Genomic DNA, 25922 nt, shown 5'->3' on the forward strand with positions numbered 1-25922 from the left:
TTTCAGTGTTACTGGATCTAGTCCAGTGTGGGGTCCCTGTCACTTGTTATTACAATTTTGAATACTGAGTGCCTCCGCTCATGTCCCAGCAGGTAGTTTTCTATATGTGACAAGACCTCCCTAAGAAGAGAGGAGAAAGAAAGAACTTTCTTTCACTGAAGAAATTTTGGACATTTTCACATTTTGTGGACCTGAATACACTTACGGGTGTGATATGTTCTAATCAAATACAATTCACTTTTCCTTTCTAAGGGATTTTTAATATATATATTTTAAATATCATGGTGGAACACAGAGTATTGAGGCCTTCACCCTATGACGGACCACGGAAGGGGATGCAGAGATCCCTGATACCTTGGTGACACACCTGGGTGCTTCAGAAGGGCCTGCTCAGACGTTGGCACGTAACAGCAAGTCTCAGGACACAGCTCTTATGTCCTGTGTCCAACCTCTAGAAGGATAAGCATCCTTCATAAGGACTCAGAAACAACCCAAAACCTATCTCCCTAATACCACAGCTCTTAAGAGTATCCCTTAGACTGTGGATGTACTTGATTTTTATTGAAATTCTAATGTTAAATACATTAGGAAACCCACTTGCCATCTCCTAAGCGCTCTTCCCAGCCTTAGAGGAAAGGTCAAGGTTATTATCCCTCGTAATCCATCATGAGGAATTTTCAAACATTTAGCAATGATGCTTCAATCTTTTGTGCCACCTTAAGCCCTACTACTGCATATGGCTTTCCAGTCAAGGAGGGCAAATAAATCCATTAGTTCAAGTACCTGCAACTCAGGTCAGGAAAGCTGTATACTCCTATATACAAACACACACACACACATATATAGATATAGATATAGATATAGATATAGATATAGATATAGATATAGATATAGATATAGATATAGATATAGATAGATATACACATTAATAAGGGGGAGAGGGACGACAATTTCTCAGCAGCTCTGGGGAGAAAGCTCTAGAAAGCTCTTTCATGATGAAAATTTTACTTAAGAAAAGCTCCTAAATCAATTGCTGCCAGGCAAGGGAGGGAGGAGGGAGGTCAGGAGGCCTGCTGTTGCTCTGTTCAGCATTTTCCTATTGCTCCCTCCTGCCCCGTCAGCAGGTTGCAGGCTGTACCCTGGCCCAAATAAAGGGTCAGTCCTACAGCAGGGCCCAGGCCATCAAGGCTGAAGGATGCAGCACCAGTTTCTTCTCGTTGCCTTCCCTCCCAGCACAGTGAGAGCAGAGCTGCCGTATCAGTTTAACATACCAGGGACTTAGAGGGGCTTACTGGGCTGCTCTGCACGGGGATAAAGAATGGGAGTTCGGCAGGAATAAACATGTCACTTGGGGAGCCTGCTCAGCAGGGCCTGATTTCCCTCTCGCGTCGACGCACCGCTGGCGCAGTTCCCCAGATGCCACAGCACTAATCCTGATTTATGCCGGGTTTCGGTGGGAGCAGGAGCAGGAGCAGCCCCCGTGGAACCCCCCTGGCACAGGGACAGCACTCGCAGGGAGGAAGGCCATGGTCTCCCCACACTGGCAGGAGCAAAACTCATGGCTGTAACTGCTTCCCAGCCTCTCAGGTCGGGGCACATTTCTCCCTATGTGTTTGCAAAGCATCGTTGAACGCTGCCAGGTCTCCATGAGTATGGCAAGAAGCTCAGGGAGCGAGGATAAGTCACAAGGCCTAGCAGTAATCACCGGGTGTGAGCTCAGCCCCTGTGCTGTGTGCCTTGAGGTTAGGCCATGACAACATCCACCATTTTGAAGCAGTCCTGGCCTTAAACAGCTACTGGGCACGGTATGTGGCGGTGAGGTAGCGCTGGGACACACCATTTTGTACAGGATGCCTGGTGCTGCTGGCACACCTTCCTGACAGGGCACTGACAGGACAAGGCTGCTCATCCCTGGTGGCTTTGAGCTTCTTGTAGGAGAGAGACCAGACTGCTGTGCTGTTCCTTACAAATACATTTTCTTTCTCCCCAACCTTCTCTTGATAAAGGAGAGGCCGGAACTTTCCGTACTGTTGCTCACACAGACCTTTGCTTTTAGGTCTTTTAGGTCTCACAGATCTTTGCTTTTAGGTCTTTAGAATGATGAGCAGAGGGAAAATTTCCCTGTGAGGGACCCCAACAAGCTTCCCCAGCGGGACTCATGGCCTTTTGCTGCTCTGCTGCCAGCCCTGGGGTAGCTGGGCAAATGCAAACAGCGTTTCATCCCTCCACCCCAGCCACACAGCACACAGAGCAGCATTGCTGCCACATCTCAATGGGAAGCCCAATGAGTGCAAAGCCCTCATGGAGGTTTTTTTTGGAGGGAAGTTATCACTTCGCTCTCACCCCTTCCCCATCCTTTCCCCCTGTTCGGTCATGTCGGTGTGATCTCAGCACTCACCGAGAAACTGCAAGGTTCCATCAGCGACACGGCCCAGGGCACTGTCACGAAATTCTCTCCCAATCTCCCCCAGACATTACCTAATTGATAAGGTGGCTGCTCCCTGCCCAGTGTGTGCGACACAGCCGGGCTCTGTTCCCCCTTGCCATGACATCATGCCGGCCCTTACCGCCCATGCATCATGCTGCCTGCAGGCTTCCTCTTCCACCCCAGATAAACGCAGCGGAGGCGAACTCCCTCAGCAATGCTGGAGAAAAATAATAGCACAGCTTTCTGCAGGAAAAAATCTGGCGTCGCTTGGTTTGCAGGGCTGCAAGTTTGGAAGTGGGGCTTACGGCGTGCCTCACTGAATGCAAAACTGGAAGACAAGGTTGCACACAGAGAAAAACGTGTGCAAATAAGCTTGACATTAATAAAGCCAAGCTCTTATTTTATTGTTAGTTTTGTGTTTTTTTTTTTTTTTAATTTATTGCCTCCCAGCATAGTCCCATTTGACGTAGAGTTTACTCTAAGAGAGTATACGCTATAGAGTATAGCCTCCCCTGGGATTTGAAAGATGAGTGCAAAGTTATCCCTTACTACCTACTCCATGGATCTGTTCCCCCTACACACACCAAAAAAATAAAAAAATAAAAAATAAAAGAGAGATAACTGTGAATTCCTTATTATTGCTACAGACCCACATTGGGGCTTCGGGGCTCAGCAAAGTTTTCATACAAGTGTAATTGCTGAAACATGCAATATACACTGAACGAATTTATCTCTAAAATCCTGTGCAATTTAGAAAAGAAAGTCAGAAAAAAAAATAGATTCAAATATCTGAACAGTTTTCTTTTCTATTTTTTCAAAAGGATTTAAAAACAAAAATGTTGGTGTTTGATCCAAATAACCATTTTTGTTTCAAAATCAAGCACACTTTTTAATTTATAAAAGAATTGCCTAAACAAATCACACAATATAACCCAAAGATATGTATATTTGCATGCATATACGGACACACATAAACTTAAGTATGTAGAGGGAGAAACAGAGAAAGTGAGAGAGAAACTGCAAAGAAAATTAGCTCCTTGTTATTTAGGTCAAAGCTAACCCCAAACAACTTTTCTTTCTGGTTTCTTAGACATCAAATAATAATAATAATAATAACAACAACAACAAAAATGTCGGCTATTCACTTGTAATGCTTGCGCACGATATCTTTTGCTTCCTCTCTTGCTGAAATCTAAATCTGCATTTATGAAGCAGAGGAAACAGTAAATTTTTCAGCCAAAAAAAAAAAAAAAAAAAAAAAAAAAAAAAAGGTTCTCTTCTGTTAATGCCAATCATGTAATTAATGCCTACTAACATAGTACACTATGGGGTATTCTCAGTCACTGTGACATTCTTTATCCTACAATTTCTCTGGATTTGGAGTGAAGCACTTTGCACCACGGACTCCATCTTTTCATTACCAACATATTTCTCTTGCCTTGTTACAAGAGTGAGAAATGAAACCAGAGCTCAGGCTTGAGCTGCTGTAGGCAATCTGCATGCAAGCAACAATTATTTTACTAATCAATTAAATTTATCTTATTTTAGCAAGAGGGGAATGTTTTGGCTGTTGATGCAGTGTGGGTTGTTCTGAAGAAGGACCCGCTCAGCCTCAGCCATGCCCACTCGGGTACATGAGCAGGCTGCAAAGCCGTCTAAGATGGAAGAGCCCCACATCTGCTTGCATTTTAACTCACTTGGCGTTATTCTCTCCCACTGCAGGAACACAGGAAAGATGAGATACAAACAAGATTTTATTTTCCTATCTCTCTCACTTGAGGAGAACATGGACATAATTCCATTGAGAATAAACAACCCCACAGCTAATCTTCCGACTCCCAAGGACAGTTTGTTGAAATTAGTGAAAGGATGCAGACGTTGCGCAGACTGCTTGATAAGAGTTATAAGCACTGGTTTGTTATTATTAAAGAGAGGGAGCATAACTTTGCTGTCTCCAATGATTTTAAAACACAACATTCTCCCTTACAGCTATCTCCCTACCTACTCTATTTACATTAAATAGATGTGTGAGTAAGTGTGGGGATGTGCATATGGAGGGAAAATAAATGACTTCCATGGGGAGGGTGTTTTGTCTCTTGTATACATTTTTAAAGGATGTGGCAATATAAACCAATAATAATAATAAAAAAAATAATAATAAAAATAAAAAATAAATAAAAAAATAAAAATAAAAAATAAAATAAAATAAAATAAAATAAAATAAAATAAAATTAAATTAAATTAAATTAAATTAAATTAAATTAAATTAAATTAAATAAAAAGAGAGCAACTCAGAAAGCATCACCAGAAAGCATCAAGTTTGATAGTTTAACTCAAATCCTAGCTGAAAGGTAATGCCAGCGGCGAAGTATCACTAGTGCTGCTTTAAGACTGAGAAATCAATGTCCATTTAGGCACGCAACCCATTGCATCAGCATTGCATCCCACTGCCTGGAGCACTACCTGTGCCAGCGGTGGGTGTTGAGTATGCAAGTGCCGGGGTGATTCATTTGTTACAGCTATCTGCAGGGTGGGATCTGTGACATGTATTTAGGCTGCAGTTGCTTTGAGGCAGACCAAGAGACAGTCTCTATATTTTGTATCACCCTGAGTGCTACAGGATCCCTGTCTGAGGCTCCTCAGGGGTTGTGGCAACCAAGATAACAGGCTGTCGCCATCCCTGTCAGCTAGAATAGATGTTAGTGGAAAAATCCTGGGCTAATATTGACCTCGCACTTGCTAAATATGCAGGAAAGGTACAGAAATGGAGAGCAGTGATGATCAACAAGGAGCAGTGGGAGATAAAAGTTGGATTCTTCCATATCTGATTCCACAGATCCTTGATAGGCTTTCTTGTTATCTCATTGGCTTGTCAATAATTTTGCTATGTGTATTTATAACCTAAAGAGGCAACTCTGCTACTGCCATTTGCTCTTTGGTTAAACAGTACCTAAAAAGGAATTTAGTGCTGTAGCTAAAATTGCTATTGAATTAAGCACCAATTCATTACAATATCTTTATTAGCTATGGCTGAATTTTTGGAGACAATTGAGGGCATAGATCATTCCCATTTGGTTTCAGACAAATTGAACACCAATATATAGCTGAAGTTATTAAAATGAATTTGTAACATAAGAGTCAAAAAGAGATAATATTAGTTTTAAGCAGAGTAACAATGATAAAAGATTCAGAATAAATATCAAGCAGAAACTCTTCTGCCTTCAAAATCTGAAATTTATAGTTAATGGGGAGTATGTAAGTCTGTAATGGCTGGTATTATTTAAGATGTGTGAAATTACAGAAAAAATACGTATTTTTTGTCCGTCAGATCAGTTGCAGTGAAGCTATTGTACCCACTAACTTCTGCATGGATTTTGTTTGTGGGGCAGAGTGGAAGCTGGACACCAGGCTATGCTTCACCACACACCTTGACACAACACAAAGCAGTAACACAGTATTTGTTACTGTGTCACACAGCAAATTATTATTTGCTTATTACAATTTGATTGGTTTTTAAAGGGTAAACATGAAAACAATAGTCTGAATTATATAGGGTTTATATTTAGGAAAAAATATCAGATAGCTAACAGTCACATATGCTGCACTTTCTGAAAAAGGGATGTAGTCTAAAAAGTGTATGAATCTTGCCACATTTCCTTGGCTTTCAATTAATTAGCTTCTTTTTCTCATTAGTTATTTAATATATTCTAAAGGATTTCTTCACACAGGCAGGACAATTTGGACTAAGTCCAGGACACTATTTAGGCAGTTTGGCTATAGCCTTCTGAATGCACTGGCACCATATAAATGCATACAGATGTATGTATGTGTACACGCGTATATTTATATATACTTGTATGTATATACACATACTTTGTGTGTATACACACAAACCCATATGTATCATATATTTCATTTTGCAATATTAAAACTTTTTATTCATAATACTATGAGGGAAGAATGTGACATGCTGTTTCCTTTCTATGTAAAATAAACTACAAAGATTGGCTCTTCAAACATTGCTGCAGTCCTAGTTACTTGCAAGTGTTGTCATCCTGCAGAACTGCATGACTGGTGACGTACCTTCAGCATAGCCTACTTGCAGGTCTGACTGCCACTTGAGTGTGCCATGCACTCATGTGTTTGTAATCAGAGGCCCATGAAGCTGATAATAAAGTTGTTCTCTTTCCAGCTGTTCTGCCCTTAACCCAGCATCACATTTGGAGAGCAAACCATAAATGGTAAGGCATTGATAAAGCTTCCATAGCTAGCAAATTTCCAACTTCAAAAGCTTTTCTTCTTCTGAAGTTAATGGTTGACTTCCCTCTGGGTTCACTTTTCATGCTTTTACTATGTGCCATTCTAGACCATTTATAACTTTTGTTGTGTGTAGCTATCATACAAGGACTCAAAAACACATGAACATTCTTCAAGAACATCTGCTGAAACTATTTATAAAACTGAGTTTCTTTATTGCTTTTCTTCCTTGTCACATCACCCTATATTTACATAAAGAATTTCAGCAGTTAGTATATAAAATCTACGTATTTACAACTGTAAAATAGTTTGGGACAAATTGCATAACAAATTCTTTCTAGTTTGCATTTTCTTGCAGATTTGTTAAGGAATTCCTGCCTCAAATTATGTAGTCTCAACCCTTTACGTATATTCTGCATGCATACAAAAACTATTAAAAATATTTTAGACAAATATTTGGTTGTTGTATTGCTCGTGATAAAACAATGAGAAAGAACAAGGCTGTCAGGCCCTAATGCTCCTCAGCATTCAAACATGGAGATAGTTGTTTTCAAGACTAAATGGACAGAAGTGGCTGAAATCAATTTCCCTTGCATAGGCACCCAACTCACACATCCCAGGGCACATGGGACATCAGGACAAGGCTAGTAGATATGATATAAATATATAGGAGACCCAGGTATGGAGGTGTATCAAACAGCATGTCTATTGCTGAGCTACCAAATCACAGCTTGTAATCTCAAAGCTGTATGTAGCTAGCAATGTGTGCAAAGAACTAATTCCTGTAAGTTCACCAAGTGGTTTTAAAGAAAACACTCTTTAGTATCTATTCTGTTACTTGAGCACATTTGAGTGATTTAAGTTCAAATCACCAAATTGTAGGCAGCCAAAAAAAAAAAAAAAAAAAAAAAAGATTAATTTCTTCTAAAGCAAGTAACTTGTAAAGCAAGTAACTTGGTTTTAAGAGAGAAAAATTGAAAAATTGAAATATTTAAATTAATCACCTGAAAACTTCAATTGTTCTCAGCGTTTGGCTTGCTAGCCAAGAACACAAAATCCAAAACAAAAAAATTGTTCACACAACCCTTTTAAATTTAGATTAGAATAAATTAAATTAGCTTTTTATTAGATTAAACTAAATTGGATGCATCTCCTAAAAATGGAAATGAAACGAAGCAGAAATTTGACCACAATTACAGGCAAACTACTGGTGGTAAACATGGCTTCCAAAGATGTTTGGGAATCAGATATCTACAAAGTCTCGTATTCAAATCTGTGCCAGAACAGCAAGCTCTGACCTTGATAAGATTCACTTAGGATCCTATCTGTTTGAGACAGTCTTTTAAATACAAAGGTGAGAAAGAACAGGAACAGAAAGTGGAAGAAACACCCCTACATATTTTATTGAGTAGATAACCTTCCAAACATTGGTGATTCCTGCCGCTCCCTTCTTCCCCACAAAAAATTGCACAAAATATATATATATATATATATATATTTATATGTGTAGGAAGTCTCAGACTGGCTTTTGTGGGGAAAAGCATACAAAACTGAAGATGACAGAATCTGCCAGTATACAATGCTATCAGTAGCCATTGCCAACTCAGAAGAGGCATCTCTCACAGCGATAGAGTGCACATTTGCAGGTTACAAATATCCATGAAAATATCTGTTTTACATATAACTAGTGCTTCAAGGCATTCTGGCAAACTAAAGCAGATGTTCCAATGAAAGTAAGTTTATCCAAACAATATTTCTCAGTATGCTGCCATATCTTTGCCCAAGTCCATTTATACAACAGCCATGACTAAATTTATATAGCCGTTATTGCAACATAAGCAGATCTTGCATTCTGTGCATATGACCCTCAACATCAATGCATTAAGACAACTTTCCTGCCTAGTTGCCATTGCACGTGACAAGACAAAAATAAAACCATGAGCTTCTTGTGAACTTTAATCACTATATTAACACCCATGAGAAAAGCTTTGGGTGATCCCAATCTTGTTTAAGAGGGTTCAGCTGTAGATACTTACAGGATGTTCTGCTCCTGCTGATTGCTCATTATCCAAAATTAGCTCCCAGAGTAGTCTTTGCCATAGTGTCTGGCAAAGTAGAAGCTGGACCTGTTTTCAAGAGCTTTTGACATTCTCAGGACCTCCGATCTTCCAGGAATGCATGCCTTCATGGAGCAGGATGTTACACAACTTTCTGCAGGAACATGTTACGAGCACTGTTACTTCACAAGGAAATAAACCCCTGGAATAACAGGGCAGTGATGATTTTGTTGCTTTCCTGATATACTTGCCAATTTATTTGGGTTTTGGCTCACACTTAGTGGTTTTCAAGCCTAATGGGTTCAGGCTCTGTAATAGGTCCATTAGGTCTTGGACATAATCGGTCCAGTCTTGTAGGTTTTTTGAAAGCAAAATTCCTGTTGACCTTAGTGATGTTCTCCCAGCATTCATAGAAAAAAATAATCACTTGTGCTCACCTCAAAAAATGTACCTGATGCAAAAAAAACCACATCCTCAATGAAAAATCTTAGATTATGAAAATAGCCTCAAATATTTAATAGGCATGCTTACAGAAGCAACAGTATGTCAGTCAAAGCAGTGCAAAAAATACATCTTTTATATATGTATGCTATCTTTAGTGCATCTTGTACAAATTATTTTAGAAGATAATTCAAATTCTTGGTAAGGCCAGACTTACAGTTTCTAAGCTCTGAGAGCCTGTAAAAACAAATTGTTTTGTTGATTTGTTCTAAATTTTCCTAGACAAATGGAGGTTACAGTAGCTGGTCTTTAACTCTTGTAGAATGATGTGCTGATGTAGTATGTTTATTAGCCGTAACACTTTTCAATGATACTTATAGTACCTTTGAGCTGATAAAATGCTGGAGAGGTCGGTGAGTTTTTTTGTTTGGTTGGTTTGGTTTGTTTGTGGTTTGTTTGTTTGTTTGTTTGTTTGTTGTGTTTGTTTTTTTGTTGTTTTTTTTTTTTTTGTTGTTGTTTTTGTTTTGTTTTTTTGTTTTTTTTTTTTTTCCATAGAAAAGTGTGATTTTTTGTCAAAATCTAAAATATCTCACAAAATTGTTCATCAGAAGAGGTTTGGCCATTTTGTGTTAACTCTTTTGTTGATATTGTCAAAACTTGATATGTTTTTCAGTTATTGATATACTATAATAAGATAATTTATTTTACATATTTTATATATATTGTATACTGCACTTAACAAAATGTTAGTTGATCCAAAACCTGTCAGAACATCAATGCCAAAACCAACATTTCTCACCTTTTCAAGATGAAAATCTCATTTCCAAGTGAGATATTTCAATTCTTTCAAAGGGCTTTTTTTTTCATGATTTCTCTTAGTTTGCTGTAGACTGCTCTGCTTCCACTGGCTTTGTGATAGGAGTGGAAATGTGCTCACTTTGAACACTTCAAAAAAATCACATCCTCTCATTTCATTTTTAAAATTTTTCCTGTTTCTTTTCACTCCATATCATTAATATATTTTTTTAAACTTTGTGGGAACTGTTGCTTGGTATCGCTACATTTTTCCATATGAAAATTTCTTTTAATGTGGCTATTATGTAAATAAATATGTCTAAAATATACTTTGCTATGTTACAAAGTAGAGCTTTAAAACATATGCTTCTTATAACTCTTATAAAAATTAATGAAACACTCATTCTTACGCAGTAGGTCTAGCTTAACTTTGAAAAAATAAGTGAAAATGCTAACTAAAATAAATGAGATTGCTGTTAATGTTAAATATCCAGTCAAAATACTTTGGTATTTAAATTTAGCTCATTCAGCCTCTGGCGTATTAATTTGGAAGTAAGCCAGTTTCTCTTAAAAATAATAAAGTCCCATGCAAATCCAGAATGGACCATTTTGGAGCAAAGCTGTGCTTTTAATGTATTGACTGTCTTTGGGTGTAAGTGAGAGGAAAAGGCTTCTCAAACATCAAAATTGTGGTGTAGGAATGCCAACAAAAAGATTTTTACTTTTTCAGTTGATTCTGTTTGGCATTTCCCAAATCCTGACAATTTACTCCCACGGAAGCTGTAGTCTCCACTAAAATAGCTGTGATTAAGACAAGCAATTCTGGACTGGTACTGGTCCCAGCCTGTGGTCACGGCAAGATTGGCTGACAGTGAAGAGCTGGAGGCAGAGCCGAGCTTGGCTCTGTGCTGCACGCACTAATTCCAGTTCAATCATCAATGAGCTGCTTACACCAAAGACTGTTCCACCAAAACACAGAGGTGATGAGCATGCCTGAAACAGAGTCCATCTATTCAGTACCAGCTCATGGTGGGTCTGTCTCCCTTGGCATAATGGGGAATAAACCATGTTCCTCATGGGGTGTCCATGAGGCACGAGAGGCCTTGAGAAGTGCTACTTCCATCCCATATTTTTAGATGTCTGGACATGAAGAGGTGTAACAGGTCTGCATGTGACTTGACTCTACAATAGGCAAGTTAAAAATATTATGGCAAGTACACTTGTGCTGGAGGATAAATAGCTGCTCATTCTGGGCAGAAACACAGAGAGAAGAGTGCCCACTCTTCTTCACAAAGTTCACAAAGGCCAAATGGCTTTCCAGCAACAGCATGAGACAGAAAAATACATCCATTAGCTATTTATAAATGACCAAAACCCTCCAATAAGTGTCTTTGTGAACATGCTCTGGCAGCCCTTCCCCACCATGCCCATGCTCCGCCTGAGCAGGCATTGCACCAAAAAAGGGGCATGCTGCAGTTCAGCACAGTGATGATATCTGTTGGTGAAGCACCCTGTATCATGTGAGTCAGAGAAGCTCTGTCTCCAGAAATGCATGTTTTTCTCTGCTTTCACAAAAAAAAAAAAAAAAAAAAAAAAAAAAAAAAAAATGTAGACTAAGTGATATATTCATTATCCAGCAACTGGTGTGAGAGCAGGTAAATAAGGAAGAATTAAGGGAGGGAGGGGAAAAAGGAGCAGGGTGACATGGTTCAGCTTTCCCTGAGGAAGACAGATATCTGTTTTTCAACACAGAAATAAGACAGAAAGTGATGCAGTCTGATCAAAAGGCAGCCTGAACCACATACAGCTTCCATTTAAAGTAGCTTGCAGCTGGCCATCCCTTTTGAGGATCAGATCAATATTTGGCATAGGCCACTATTGTTTGCCTTCAACTTTAGTCGTTACAAAAGAGTAAAGTTTTTCAGGTCATATGGACAATCTCTACCTGAAGGAAAAGTGAAAAATATGAGTATTTGCCAAGCTGAGGGAAAGCAAATGATATAAGGTTGTAGTTCTTCTACAAGCAGCAACCTTTCCAAATATTACACATTCTTAGTAGGAATGGTATTTAATCCACTTAGAAACAGTGGGAACTCTACATCAACATTCACGCTGATTTATTCTTGATCAGCCTGCTATTATCTAGGACTCTTCTTGAATCAATCAAAGCCTCTTGTAATGGAAATACTCCGTAGCAAAAAGTGTCATACCTTGTAAAAAGGAAAATCCATTTCACTATTGGATATATCACATCAATAAAAAAATCACTTATCACTGGACAAGAAGACAGATTTTTTTCAAAGTGGCTGGGATTTGGGGGGAGGAGCAGAGGTTATGGTTAATGTTATTAGATTAGGACCACTGTTTGCAACTTACCTTTTGAATGATGTATTATGTTATCCAATGAAGCAAATCTACTGTGGCTTTCATCAGTTTCTCTTCTTCATACTAACAGCAGTAAGGATGAAGCTCTGCATTTTTTAAAGAAAACACGTTAAGAAAATTTTGAAAACAGTAGTTTGTACCTTTTTTTTTTCCTAATGTCCTTGTTGGCATTCACATTTTTCCTTGAAAGGAATGGTGATAGCCAAGGATGAAGGTTGTGCCTGGGAACAGTACAGCTTCCCTCTGCCTTCACATCATGTGCACAGGGGTGCTGAACAGCAGTATTCTACAATGGTTTGTGAAGACCAGGTAAATCTTCTCTTGCAGTTGTGTGGCCGCTCTGAGGTGGGAAGGCTGGAGGAGTCTGGCTGGTATGGGCATGTTGAAACCCAGGCCCAGCTCTTGGATGGCAGCTGAAGGGTCTGAAGGGTTTGACATCTTCAAATGGGTGCAGGCGCAACTGCTGCAAAACCTAGGGACAAGCTGAGCTGAGAAGGGCTATCACTGTGGTTCACCTTGTCCCTGTCTGCTGCAATGATGGAGAGGAGACATGCGTTTCAGAATTATAATAATGATAATCATCATTATCATCATCTGCTGCTGCTGCTGCTTTGGTCTAGACTGGCCTTCAGCAAAACAAGGCAGGTTTTCCTGCTGGAGGCTGGAAGCTGCTGTAAAAACATGCAGAGCATCCTCCTGGGATTTGTCTGGCCTTTTCCAGCTCCTTTCATGCAAAGGCTGAGCAGAAAAGCCATTGCATATTCAGTTACTGTCTCTTGTGGGGGCAGCAGTTGTCCTGGTAGGGTGTGGGAGTAGAATGGGGGCAATGAACAATGGGTCCTGACCCCACTGTTATCCTGACCCCCCACATCAGATAACAAAATCAGGGCTGGCACAAAGAGGAGTGGAAACAACCAGGCATGGAAGCCAACCATGTTAACTCCCCCGCCCAGGGAGAATGCTCTCTCTGATGATGCTATTACAAGGTACTTGCAAATTGGTAATGGAACAGATCCCTGTGAGTGGCCTTTGCCTCGATAAGGATTCATCCTGTAACAATCTTATCACATAACATATTTTTAATCCAGTGCTTCCCTGCCCCTGGTTTTCCTTGGACCACATCCTTCTCCCTATTCCCCCCACCCCAGCAGATCTTATGTCTGCAGGTCCTATGCGGTCGCAGCACGACCTGCATGCATCAAGGGTGGCCCCACATCTAATGGGCTATGATCCGGCCCTGGCCATGCCTCCTGGTATGGATGTGGAGCTGCCACAGATAATCAGGGAAACCCAAACAGAAACAGAGGAGCTCTATGAGTCAGGAAAAAAAAAAAAAAAAAAAAAAAAAAAACTTCCTTGGTTTCAAATAAGCACAGATGAGTCTGGACCCAGCCTAAGCAATGTCAGTTTTTTGCTGGGAGCCTCAGAGAGGAGCACCCTCAATAGCTGTAGGAATGGGAAAACTGTGTGAAATTCAGAGCTTAACCTGCAATGTGTGGTGTCAAAGCTGGTGCCAAAAGTGCTCCACACCTGGAAAAGCTTTCTCTTGCATCCTCATGTGACAGTTTCAGGATTAAGGTGAGCAAAAATGCAAGGGAGAGACTGAGCTCCCTTTTGAGCTCCCTGTGCTCTGGCATGACAACAGGCTGACAGGGAGGGCAGGAGATTTGTGCCCTGGTCTCCACACCTCCTGGCCACCAGCATCTCATCTTTGGCCAAGAAGCAAAGCTGAGAAGTAAAACTGTGGTTAGGCATGAGTTAATACCTCTCACACAAGCCTTGTACAGTGATGCCAAAATTCAGCAAGCTGGGGAAGGTTCCATGAAGCCTCTTTCCATGGCATCTCTCCAAAAACAGTGCCAAGGCAGCTTGACTGTCTTCTAGCTCGCAAAGGAAAGCAAGAGAAGAGGGCTGAGCACAAAACCTGAGATTTTACATCTTTTGATATGAAGTTAAGGATAAACAAGGTGAAAAATGTCATCCCAACCCCACAGAAATCACTTGACATCACAAAATAATTTATCCTGTAAATCAGGTTAAAAATAATTTAACCTGTAAATCATTGATAAAGCCTACATATTCTTACAACATAATGAAGTTTCTGGATCAGCTCCTGCAATGGAAATTCCATCAAAACATAATTTCCTATTTTATACCTTATGTGGTCCCATAAACTAAGGACTTAGTTAAGCTGAAGTCTGTGACAGATTGGAGTCCTACAGAGAAGCTCTTTCTGCAGAGGAAGACTGTTTGAAATCAGCTTCCCTGTGATTACAGGAAAAGCAAGAAATTGTGTGGAACATCCTCCCAGGACTCTTAGTTCTCCCTATTAGTTTAATTTCCATTCAATCATTAGGTGAAAGAAAGAGTTTGTGAAACAAACTCTTGCACACACGAATTCACTCAGAAAAAAACAAAAAAAAAAAAAAAAAGGGTTGTGGAAGGCAGACTTTTCCTCACATACAAGATACAGAGTCCAATCTTACCATCCCTTGGCCCTGGATCAGGCCATAACAATCCACCCCACTTTTACTACCTGCTGGATCTCTCCTCATTCACTTCAGGACCTCAGTTCTTTGGTGGTCTTCTGTTTTGACATCTGCTTACCCTTATCTCTAATCAGTTTTGCTGATAGACATTTCCCCTGAGTGTGGAAAAGCTAATAGATTTTATTTTAAACCAACTACTACTTAGTAGTCAGGAAATTATCTTTGTGGCCTGCACGGGTGAGAGACCCAGTTGCCAACATTCCGATGCAGACAGCTCAAGTCTCGCCCAGCTTTATCTGATTTGCTCTGTTTTATTCCTTATACTCTCAGAACATAATGGCATAATGACTGCAATACATTTTTGTTTAAACTGCAATTAGGCAGAATGCACAATATCCCAAGGCACTTAACTATGGTTTCTATCAAGAATTGCACCATCTGCCAAACCAAGGAGCTGCACTTGGAACATGCTGCTTACAGTGAGCCGGAGCTGTTCCAGCAATTGTCACTCGATGCAAAACTCCTCATTAGAAAAGTATAACAAACTGCTAGGTTTTACAGGGAGAAGAATGTCAGCTTTCTGCCCTTGACTGATACAAAAGCTTACTAGTATAAGCAGCAGCCCACATTTTGCTGCAGTGGTTGCACAAAGGATGATGGTTCTCCAACTGACATAAATGCCACAGAGTCCTGCATCAGGGTGACTTCTTGGGTTTTAGTGATGGTACATTGAATCCCCAGCTAGAGAGCAGCAGTCTATTGCATGTGGTGGACAAAAGTTAAAAAAAAAAAAAAAAAAAAGCTTTCCAAACCTTAATGAACCAGAACATAAAAGCACAGTACTAGAAAGTAAACTGTGAAGAAGTTACTACCCATTTGCAGGATGCTTGAGAAAACCCCTGACAGTCTTCTTGTTGCTGATTTTAATCAAGTGAAAGGAACCACACAGGTATGAAGAGCTGAGTTCTAAGTAATTTCAATCTGAACTTTCAATGGGAGCAGGATGGTAAGGAATGTCTGCATCTTGGCTTTTAAACAGTAGTCTTTCTTTAAAAAAAATCAATTTTTTTCTGGGTCTATCAAATGCAATTTTTATTGAATTTCCTTCTGCTGGTTTGTTTTTATTCTATTTCAGTGAAAACAAAGAACACACACTTGCAAAAATACGTCTCAGTCCAGACGGTCAGTGCAGGAAATTCCTACAGTTCTGGTGAAAACTGGGACTGGAGGGAGGAGGGTAGTACATATTCAACATCTCTGCTGAAGGAAGGGTGACAGCACAAATCCAAGAGATGCTTGGCCATTTTGGGTCTGTGCCACCAGCTGGGGTGAGGGTTTTTACCTGGTGTCTCAGGTGAATGCAACAGCACTGTGCAGGGATGCAGAAAGCCCTAGCAAATGCACATGGGGAATAATAACCTGAAGTTGCGGCTTTGAGGCCGTCTTGGCACAGAAATGCATAGAAAATCTGGAGTCCTCAGTTCCATTGCTCACAGAATAAGTTAGTTTTATTTATTTCTAAAGCATTGCGCAAATCTAAAACCTGTTTATAAATTCATATCTGTATTCACAACTGAAGTGAAGGACAATACGGACCCGCACAGCATCCCCAAATCAGACTGCTCTCTTCCCCAAAATGGGCCAAGACCATGCCTCGCTAATTACACTTTATAAGCGCATGTGATTGAAGTAAGCAAATACAGCAAAGCCAGGAATGCGAAGTCTGTGCTAGACATTCATGTTTTGATGGCTCCTCGGCTCCACACCTTATCTGCACTCTTACTAGAGTGGCTGGCAAGCACCGTCTCCAAAGTGCTGATGTCTCCATGCAGTTGCAGATGGGGAAATAATATCAGATCTCCTCCCTGGGAAAAGGCTCCGCAGAGCCCCGAGCCGTGCGGCCAGTTTTCTTGTCACTCCTTGCAAAGCAGTGATCTCATCCTTGCTGTCTCCAAATTTTGTATCTCCAGTGTAGGAGAGGGAAGCAGCAAGGGACAAGGGGAGAGGGAGAGGAAAGCTGCTAGAAGAAAGACCCCATTGTTACATGCTCTTATTTGTGTGAGTACTTGCCAAGACAACAAGATTGGGTCTGATGACATGAACTTAAGGGTCAGTGGGGAGCTGTGCAAAAATGCTTGAACTCCTTGTGCTCGTGATCCTTTGGAAGAGAAAAGGCAACTTCCAGATGTGAAAGATCCTTCCTTCACCACTCAGTCCCTTAAATCTACCAGATTATACAGCCTGAAACTGTCTGCATTCATTTGCATGGTAGAGCAATTGCAATATTTGCCTTGGAGGGAGAACTGGACCAAAATCCTAGACACAACCACCAAAGCACCTCAGGCAATTGGTATTGAAATAAAGTTGAATTTAAGTTCAGATTTAAACTTCAGGGACATGTTTATAAAGCAAAGGATAAATCCAGGATCTCCACTTCAGAAAAGATTGGGAATGAACTGCAAACGCCTAGGGCTGCGGTGTACATCTTGCATAGGGAAAACTGACAGTGAAAGCAAGACTGAAAATATTCAGGTATTAATATAAGTTGCCAGAAAGTCAGACAAAAAATATCATGCACAAGCCCAGAGCTGGGCCTCAATGACTCTATTCTATGCCATCATCATTTATTCAGAGGGCATTTATTCTGCCCTTGGGTCAGTTTGCACCCACTGAGGATGTTTCCCCCAGCCCCATCCATCTGGGTCTCACTGAAAGTGGTCACAGCTCTCAGGGAACCTGGTGCTGATGGGGCTGATAGCATGCACTGACAGAGCAGGCACAACACCTGCAAAACCTTTCAGAGTGTCGTGGTTGTACCCAGGAGGGAAATACAGCTCTCTTTCCAGCTAACACGTACTATATATAAGGCCCAGTAGCGATGCTGATACTTAATAATTAATTTTAATAGTTGGCAAGCACCTGTTGCAGCAGGTGCCTGCAACTTTGCAGTGGAAAAGCAGATCCAGGTTCAAGCCACCTCCTGTCCACTCCAACTGACACCACCGTGCCTTTTCCTCAGCTTCCTCTTTTCCAAGGGTGTGTTTGAATGAAGGCTGTAAGCACTTGCTAATTTGGGACTTGTCTGGTAATAGCCTGGTGGCTCTGCGTTTCCAATGTTTGTGGAGCCAAACCGATGATTACATTGTGCTCCCAGGTTTTCCGTCCTCCTCTGCAACTTTTTCCAGAGCATGTTTCTGCCGTTACACTCTGGCATCCACCTCCCCGCAGCCCCTCTTGCCAACCTCCCCTCCCTTTTTCTTTAAATTGCCCTGGTCTTTGTTGTACTAATTAGATTATCTCTGCCTCAGGGACCCGGAGAACAGCCCCAACAGAACACAGCCTAGAAAGACAGGACACATAATCCCTGTTATCAAGGGGGCTGTCATTTGGCATGCAGATCAACTAATTCTTTCAATACCATGGGAGCAATTGTACATCTTAATATTGATTTTTCCCCCAGATACGATCTCCTACATTCCTACATCAGTCTCGCTTGCCCTGGCTAAAAGGCTCCATTTATTGCAAGACAATACCGTGTGCACACGCGCACAAACTCCAGCTTGTGTAACTTCACAGACAAGAAGGTGTTTCGCGGGGAGGGCAAGCCATCGCTGAAGAGGCAAGTTAACACAGCAGTCTCAGGAAGGAGCAGGGAATAAAAACCTGCTGCACTTACACTTTGCATTACAAAGTAATAAATTCAGAGCTGATTGACGTCGGAGGCTGAAGGGCAGCCATAGGAAGGGGCATTAGCAATAAATCACACTAAGAGCAGTAATGCTTTGAGTCCAGTTGTATTGCTACCATTCAGCAACCAGTCTCTTAAATAAGTTTTTGCTTATTTCTCTTGCTCATCCTTTCCACCCATCTCAGTATTAATTTTAAGAGATGCTGTTCATATTTTGTACTCTATACCAAACATCTGTAGCCAACTGCATAAAAGGAGTAACACAACAAAGGACTGACCTTCACCTTAGACTTCAAAATGCCCTAAATGATAATCAACAAATCATCTTGCCTAGGCACAGACCTCCCCTCTCTTTCACGCTGCCTTTCAAGGCCAACTGTGAGTATCTTGGTTCTCAAGGTATTCACTGCTGCCAGTTTAGAGGACTTACTTGTTGGTGCACCAGGGATTTTCTTAGCTTTAGGTGGTCTACATTATCTTCCTAGAAATGTATATTGCCAGACAACCCATGTTCAACTGCTTTCACGTAATGTTTTTTGTACCGAATTCCATTCCAATCATTACCATTAAAAAGCAATTTGGGGTGATATAATCCATTTTCCACTCTCATCCAAATTTACATTAGAAATGAAGAGGAAAGAAATAGTTCCCCAATAAAGGAACAGGGAAAAAAGTCTATAGCTCTACCACCTAAGTCTTACACCAGCTGAGGACTATGCAGCTTTAACAAACAGTCTGTAGAGCCTGATGTTGGCACCTGTTAATACCATCCACAGAGCTGAATGTATTTAATTGCCAGACAGAAAACTTTATCCACAGCACTGGGATCATGTCCTTGTCTTCCAACAAGTGTCATAGGATCTCTCACTTCCTCCTGGACAGCCACCAGAGCCAGAAACAACAGGACCTGGGTTCAGTGTCTCAACTGAAAGCAGATCTCCAGCAGTGCAGAGCTTCCTGTAGAGCTTGTATAACTCAGCCAGCATCAAAGACAAATAAGGTTTGGGGTCTCCTCCTTTGTTCAAGGGCTCCTTCTGCCTCAATTGCCTCCTTTCAGCTCCCCATTAGCCTTTTTATTTCTGCTTTCCAAGTACCCATCTTTTCCAGCTAAATCTTGGCCTATTTTTTTCCAAGACACAATGATCCATACATCTGAATTATATTCAACTTGCGAACAATACATGGACCTCCATAAAGAAAAAAATCACAGACCTCTATGCTTATTCAATGCAGAAGGGTGATACATCAAGAAAACCCCTTTAAGAGGGATCCTCTTGCACAACAATTTCTTCAGAGTATGGACACAGCCCCATTCACGACTGAATCCAAAAAGGAGATGCAAATTTATAGGTGATACCAAAGGATCAAACTGTGCAAGGGTTTCTGGGAGCCATACTCCTATGAAATCATAGCTCTGCAAGTACTGGGGTCAATGAGAATGGGTTTCCTATGGTCTTGCAGTTGGATTTTGTGTATGTGTCTAAACCTAAACCGAACTGAACTTTACTAAACTGAAATTTTTGACTGAAACTATTCCTAAAGTCAGAGGGAGTGGGGGTGGGGGTTGCATTTTTGGATTCTTTGGTGTCCATGGATGGTTGAGTTCACCATTTCCTTCAGTGGGAGCTATTCATGCACTTTCTGTCTCAGATATTTACTTCCATGAAATCTGTAAGGATTAAACATCTTAGAATTGTTTGGTTGGTGTTGCCCAATGATTTTGAAAGTTAATTTTGAGGCAGAGCCATACAAACTGCACCATGGGACTCCACTGGGAGTTGGGCTTACACCATGTCTTGCATAAGGAAACATAACAGCAGCTGAGAAATAATTTCATATTTCTTCTGGTTCACAATATTTTGGAAACTCACCCTGTACATATTTTTTAGGGTTATTTTCACACAAACTAGAAATGATGCTCAAAATCTCAGTGAAACTCCAAAACCATGATTCCAGAAACACCATTTGCAAGCACAATGGCAATACCTTGCTATGCCTTTACTTTAGGGTTCACACCTGCCTATTTTGTGTGAAATCTGAGCATCTCCACAGCACAACACAGAGGTGTCACACATATCTGGGGGCTCTACAGAGCACAGGGGCCCTCACTCCAGCCCTGGAAGCAATTATATTTCCCTGGGTGCAGTGCTGTGCCCAGCCTAATTAGTGGTGATAAGAGGAGGTTGCATTATCTGCAGAGCTGCTTCTTGCCTTCATTTTCAGCGTGGTGAGTTTGCATTGCCCTCCATGGGACTGCAAACATTCATCCAATGTTTCATTGTGTGAGCTCCTCTCCCCACCACAGCGCCCAGTGCCCAGAGCCAGGCAAAGTGCCAGGGAAGGTCCCCAGGGAGCTGCGGGGAAAGACAGCTTTTCCATCACGCCTGCCAAGTCTGTGGCCCTAATGCAGCTCTGCCAAGAAGGGGAAACCTGAGGAAATACATAGCGGCACATTCCTCAGCATCGCCTTTCTCCTCTGGGGTTTGCACCTACCCTGGCCCCGTGCCATGCAGCCATCTGGGATGGGAAGAGCTGCATGGTACTCTTTGTGGGACTGTGTGCCTTAACGCCCTCCTTTTCCTTTGCCACAAGCCCGTTTTCTGCCCCATACCTCAGCAGTGGAGCCAGGCGAGGGGCTACATCCCTGAAGGTCTGTGCTACCTGCAGGACAACCAAGCCCAAGTGCAAGTTGATAGGAGAGTCTTTAATGCAAAAATAAAATAAAATAAAATAAAATAAAATAAAATAAAATAAAATAAAATAAAATAAAATAAAATAAAATAAAATAAAATAAAATAAAATAAAATAAAATAAAATAAAATAAAATAAAATAAAATAAAATACATCACCTGCATGTAGTCATAGGCAGAAGAGCCAATTTCACACCACATGGGGGAAAAGGATGCCCATGGCCCCACTCGGCGGAGGGCTCCAGGGCTTATCTCCCCCCAGGAGGAACATACTCTGTGCATCCGCCCTGTGGCAGAGGAATGCCACCCACCAGCGGCGGCCACTATCAGGCCTGACACATTCAGTGAATTCTTTGGCTCGTCATCTCCCCATGTTTTTTTTCCTGGTCTTAACCGCCTGTTTGGCAGGGACCAGAGGTTGTGGGGGCGGGGGGAGAGGGGGCAGGTGGCCAGCGGAGCTGGCAAGGACCAGGGTGTTTCTCCGGTTCGCAGCCAGCAGTGACACCAAGCATCTCTTTGGGAGGCCTCCTCCTGACAGGGGTCACCACTATGGACTTCACTTGGGTCATGTGGTCTTCGAGAAACAAATATCCTTCTAGAACAACAACAGCAAAAAAAAATAATTTCAGAATAAATCTTAGAGGCAGACACAACCCCAGGGACTCTCCCAGTCACACCAGTAAATCTAAGTTTGATTTGATCCCATCAAAGTTTTCTTGAAAAATTTTGTGGTGGCTTCTTTGCAATTCCAGTTGATTTCTTCTAGGGGAATATCTATTTCTGAACAAATTTTCAGGTTTTGGGCGTACAAAAATTGTAAAGATAATTACATGCGCATATCTATCAACAATTTCTTTTTCCATTCAAGCTTTCCTACAGGAGTAAGAGATTCCCCAAGAGTTTGGGCAAAAGAGCTCCCACAAGGTATGTATAGAATTATGCCCTTCATGCATCAAGAATGGTTCATTTGCACCATATCAGGCATATTGGGTATCTAACTCTTGGTCTCCTGTCCCAGATACCCTAGAGAGACATTAAAAAGCACTCATCATACATAAAAATAATTTGCTTTTTGCCATTATCCACTGGAGAGAAACTCTCAGCAGAAGGAAAACGATACCAATGCACAATGCGACTGATATACAGTTGTTGTCTTGGAGGACAGCAGGATTTCAGCACAGAATGACAACATGGATTTGGATAAGAGACAAAGATTATCCAAAACAGAATGTAGATATGCAAAAAGGAATGAACAAAGCTGTAAGAGTATTGAGCAATGGAGCGGTGGAAAGGAGAGACTCCCCCAGCACCCAGGGAGTTGCACAAAATGGCTAGGATTTCAAACACACACACATGCACAATCTTAAGATATGTCTCTATTTATACTGAAAATTGTAAAATGGCTTATATCATAAAGGAGGAGAAAAAAAAAAAGACAAGAAGACATATTCCAACTCAATATTAGAATGCAAACACAGTTTCATGGAGAAGGGACAGAGCGGTGTGCTTTCTCGGATCATAATTATGTCAGATGGCTCTAGATCAGGCCCACCAAACAAGCGGCCGTGTCAGAAGAGCATCCTCTGTACATCAGCAGTACAGCTGGCTCTTCTTCCCAGCCCCACTGCCTTTCCTTCCCTAGTATGGCAGGGTGGGAATGCAGGTAGCTCTAGGCTCCTGGGCCATCATTTCACCCTTTCATCAGCATGTGTAAGTGCATCACAAAGGTATGGAAAACAGAGGTGACATTTAATAGTTCTGTATTTAAAGGTGTACGTTGTATAGCTTTTCTGGAATCCTGTTCACTCTAAAACCTAAATCACGTTCATTTAATCAGGTCGTTAGTCTCATATACTCTGATTTCTGTGCATGAGGCTGAAGAGCTGGCAGCTCTGTGCTTTCCCATTGCCAAGGGACTAACCACCAAGCAACAGTCTGCTATTTAGGTTCCCTGACATTTTTCATTACAAGATTTTATTTTCATCTGCTTTGCAAAGCTTCAGGATGAAGTTCCCATGGCAGCTGTCCGAGACCAAACACGTGGTATTTGCTATAAATTCCCATCAAGATGGTCCTTGTTCCTTTTGCAAAAATATGTATGTTGTATGTGCCATAGCAGAAAAGATATATGTGCTATACTAACTCAGGTATGGTGCAGCTTTAAGGTCTGCAGCCTTTGAAGAAGTAGATTGAAATCTGGGAGAAGGAAACTGTTTGTAAACTGTGCATTTAGTGAGGTCAGAGTCAAAAACAGGGAAAACAAGTCAGGATCAAGTGGTACCCAGGGCAGGGGCTCATCAGGGTGAGGTTTTCATTTAATTTCATGGGATGACGAATGGATAAGCAGCCAGATGAGAGTGATATGCTAAAGAGAAAAGTGGTGGGATGTGAAGAAGCTCAGAGAAGTACCTGGATGCAGTGGTGGAAGTGGGAGATATGGAGAAGGGAAATGGAGTTTTGAAACTTTGGGCTCTGTGGCAGGGAAAAATGACGGGGGGAACTGCAGAAAGAACAAATGCATCAAGGAGGGATGGAGAGCCGTGCACCACCAGCACACTCCAGGAAGTCATGACAAGGAAGGAGAGAAATAAAGGCCAGGTGATGAGAGGATCTGAAATTTGTAGGTGTAGGATCTGGTCAAGCTGGATAAATCAGAGATGGTCCTTCAGGAAGAGAATGGTATCAAAGGAAGAGCTCAGCAGCCTGAAGACTGGGTTCAAGAGCATTAAAGCTGTGGGGAAAGAAGTAAACTTATGAGTTCAGTGGAAGTATTATTAAAAAACATTTCTTAAAATGAGATTTTGACATGCAGTTTCAAATTGTGCACAGACTTCTTCCCAGATTTCTGATCCATACTCTTGGGTGCAAGCATTCAGTAATAAACTCATCACTCTTGGAGACCTACTTGTTTTTATGCCTGACAAATTACTCATAGAGTAATGCATTAATCTTCCCACACTGATAAAATACTGTAGTTCCTCTACATACCCAGAGGCAGAGCATGCCCAATTTACCTGTCCCAGTCAGCTGTAAAACCAGATTCCAGAAGCTAATTGCTAAATTCTCCAGATTATTAAAACCAGCACAGTATGAATTCTTTCTCACTTTCTCTCTGTATATATTTCAAAAATACCCCTAATAAAAACAGGAATCACAACCAGGACTGCATTACACCCTGAGAGACACTACATCATCTAGGTCTGGTATACATCAGCGGTATTTGATTCTTTCACGTGTTATATCCGGAGGTCAAGTGAGGGAGTGATTTTGTGTACCCAAACTTTAGGTGTCAGACATTTGAAGCAGATTAATGATGTCTGCATAAAACTCCCTCTGATAAAATACTGTGGTCCAGACCTCATCTTTAGCCTGATCACAGGACTAAAGCAGTCTTCATTCTTTTGATTCAAGTTAAACTGCTGTTGTTTAACTTATTCTTAGTAATGGCACAGTTCAATGAAATTTATGAACAAGAAGAGCTAGAACACTCTTCACTCTTTCTTGAATGTGTGTGCTAAGAGGAAATATATGTATATATATCTGCCATAAAGGCTCAAAAGATTTCTCTCAGATCACACTGAAGCTCATAAAAAGTAAATAATCATCTTGTGGGATGTTGAACACCCACAAGTTGCTGCCCTCTAGAAATTATGGCTTTTCATGATTGCCTCTTAAGGACACAAAAGGTTTGCTCGTAGACATGGTGGTGGGCTGAGCCCTGGATTTTGCCCTGGTCCTCCCCCTGACCTGGAGAATGACGTGAAAAAGTCATTTTGCTGCTGGGTGCCTTTGCCTCGCTTCATTGTCCCCATCTTCTGCATTTGGCTCTCAAGCTGCCTAGGAAAACCTCGACCGCAGCCCATGCATTCAAGGGCAACTGAATTACAATTAGTCACCCTGATGCCAGCAGAGTAGCTCTGGATAGTCAGTACTTCATTACTCGTTTCTATTTATTTGGCTGAGGTAGTTGCAAAGCCTATTTTTAATTTACAGTAATAAAAATGTTGACAGAGGGCTGCTGCTTTTGGAAGAAAAAATAATCAGGACTTTCCCAGACTGAAAACTGTTTAGAGCACTACTGACATCCATCACTTCGTTCAGCTCTGTGATAACTCATTCCTTGCAATTGCAAGTCATTCTCCATCAGCATACAGCTCCCCTCCACACAGACAGCTTTTGAGCAAGACACAAATAGAAACAGGCACAACGCTGCTTATTGGTAAATAAATCAAAGGAGGGGAACTGGAAGAAGGAAACAACACAAAGCTCTCTCCGTCAGGACCACAGAGATTTATGTAAGAGATTCACTGATACTTCGGGCCACTGGTGCCATTTTCCAGGGTATGAATGGATGGATCTTTTGCATACGTTTTTGCTGGGTTTACTTAAGTAAGTCTTGACAACTCTCTTTCCCTGGGGACTAGACTAAAAGTATTGTTTAGAAATCTAATATATGGTTTATTTACTCAATTTGTGCTGAGCACTACAGTTCCTTCAGGCCAGCTTCAGCAGTCCATTACTCCATTAATGCTCCATTACTGAAATTAGTGCTGTAATTGGAAGGAGGGAGGATGATGGGGAAGGGGACACTTTTTAAAGGAGCAGGTCCTGCTTAATCCCATCATGGAAGAAACCATTAGAGGACTCAACTGCTCCCCCCCACCCCCAGCTCTTTCCCCACGCTTAGAGAAA

The sequence above is a fragment of the Aythya marila genome (assembly GCF_965140915.1).
Source record: "Aythya marila genome assembly, chromosome: 2".
Classification (NCBI taxonomy): Eukaryota; Metazoa; Chordata; class Aves; order Anseriformes; family Anatidae; genus Aythya; species Aythya marila.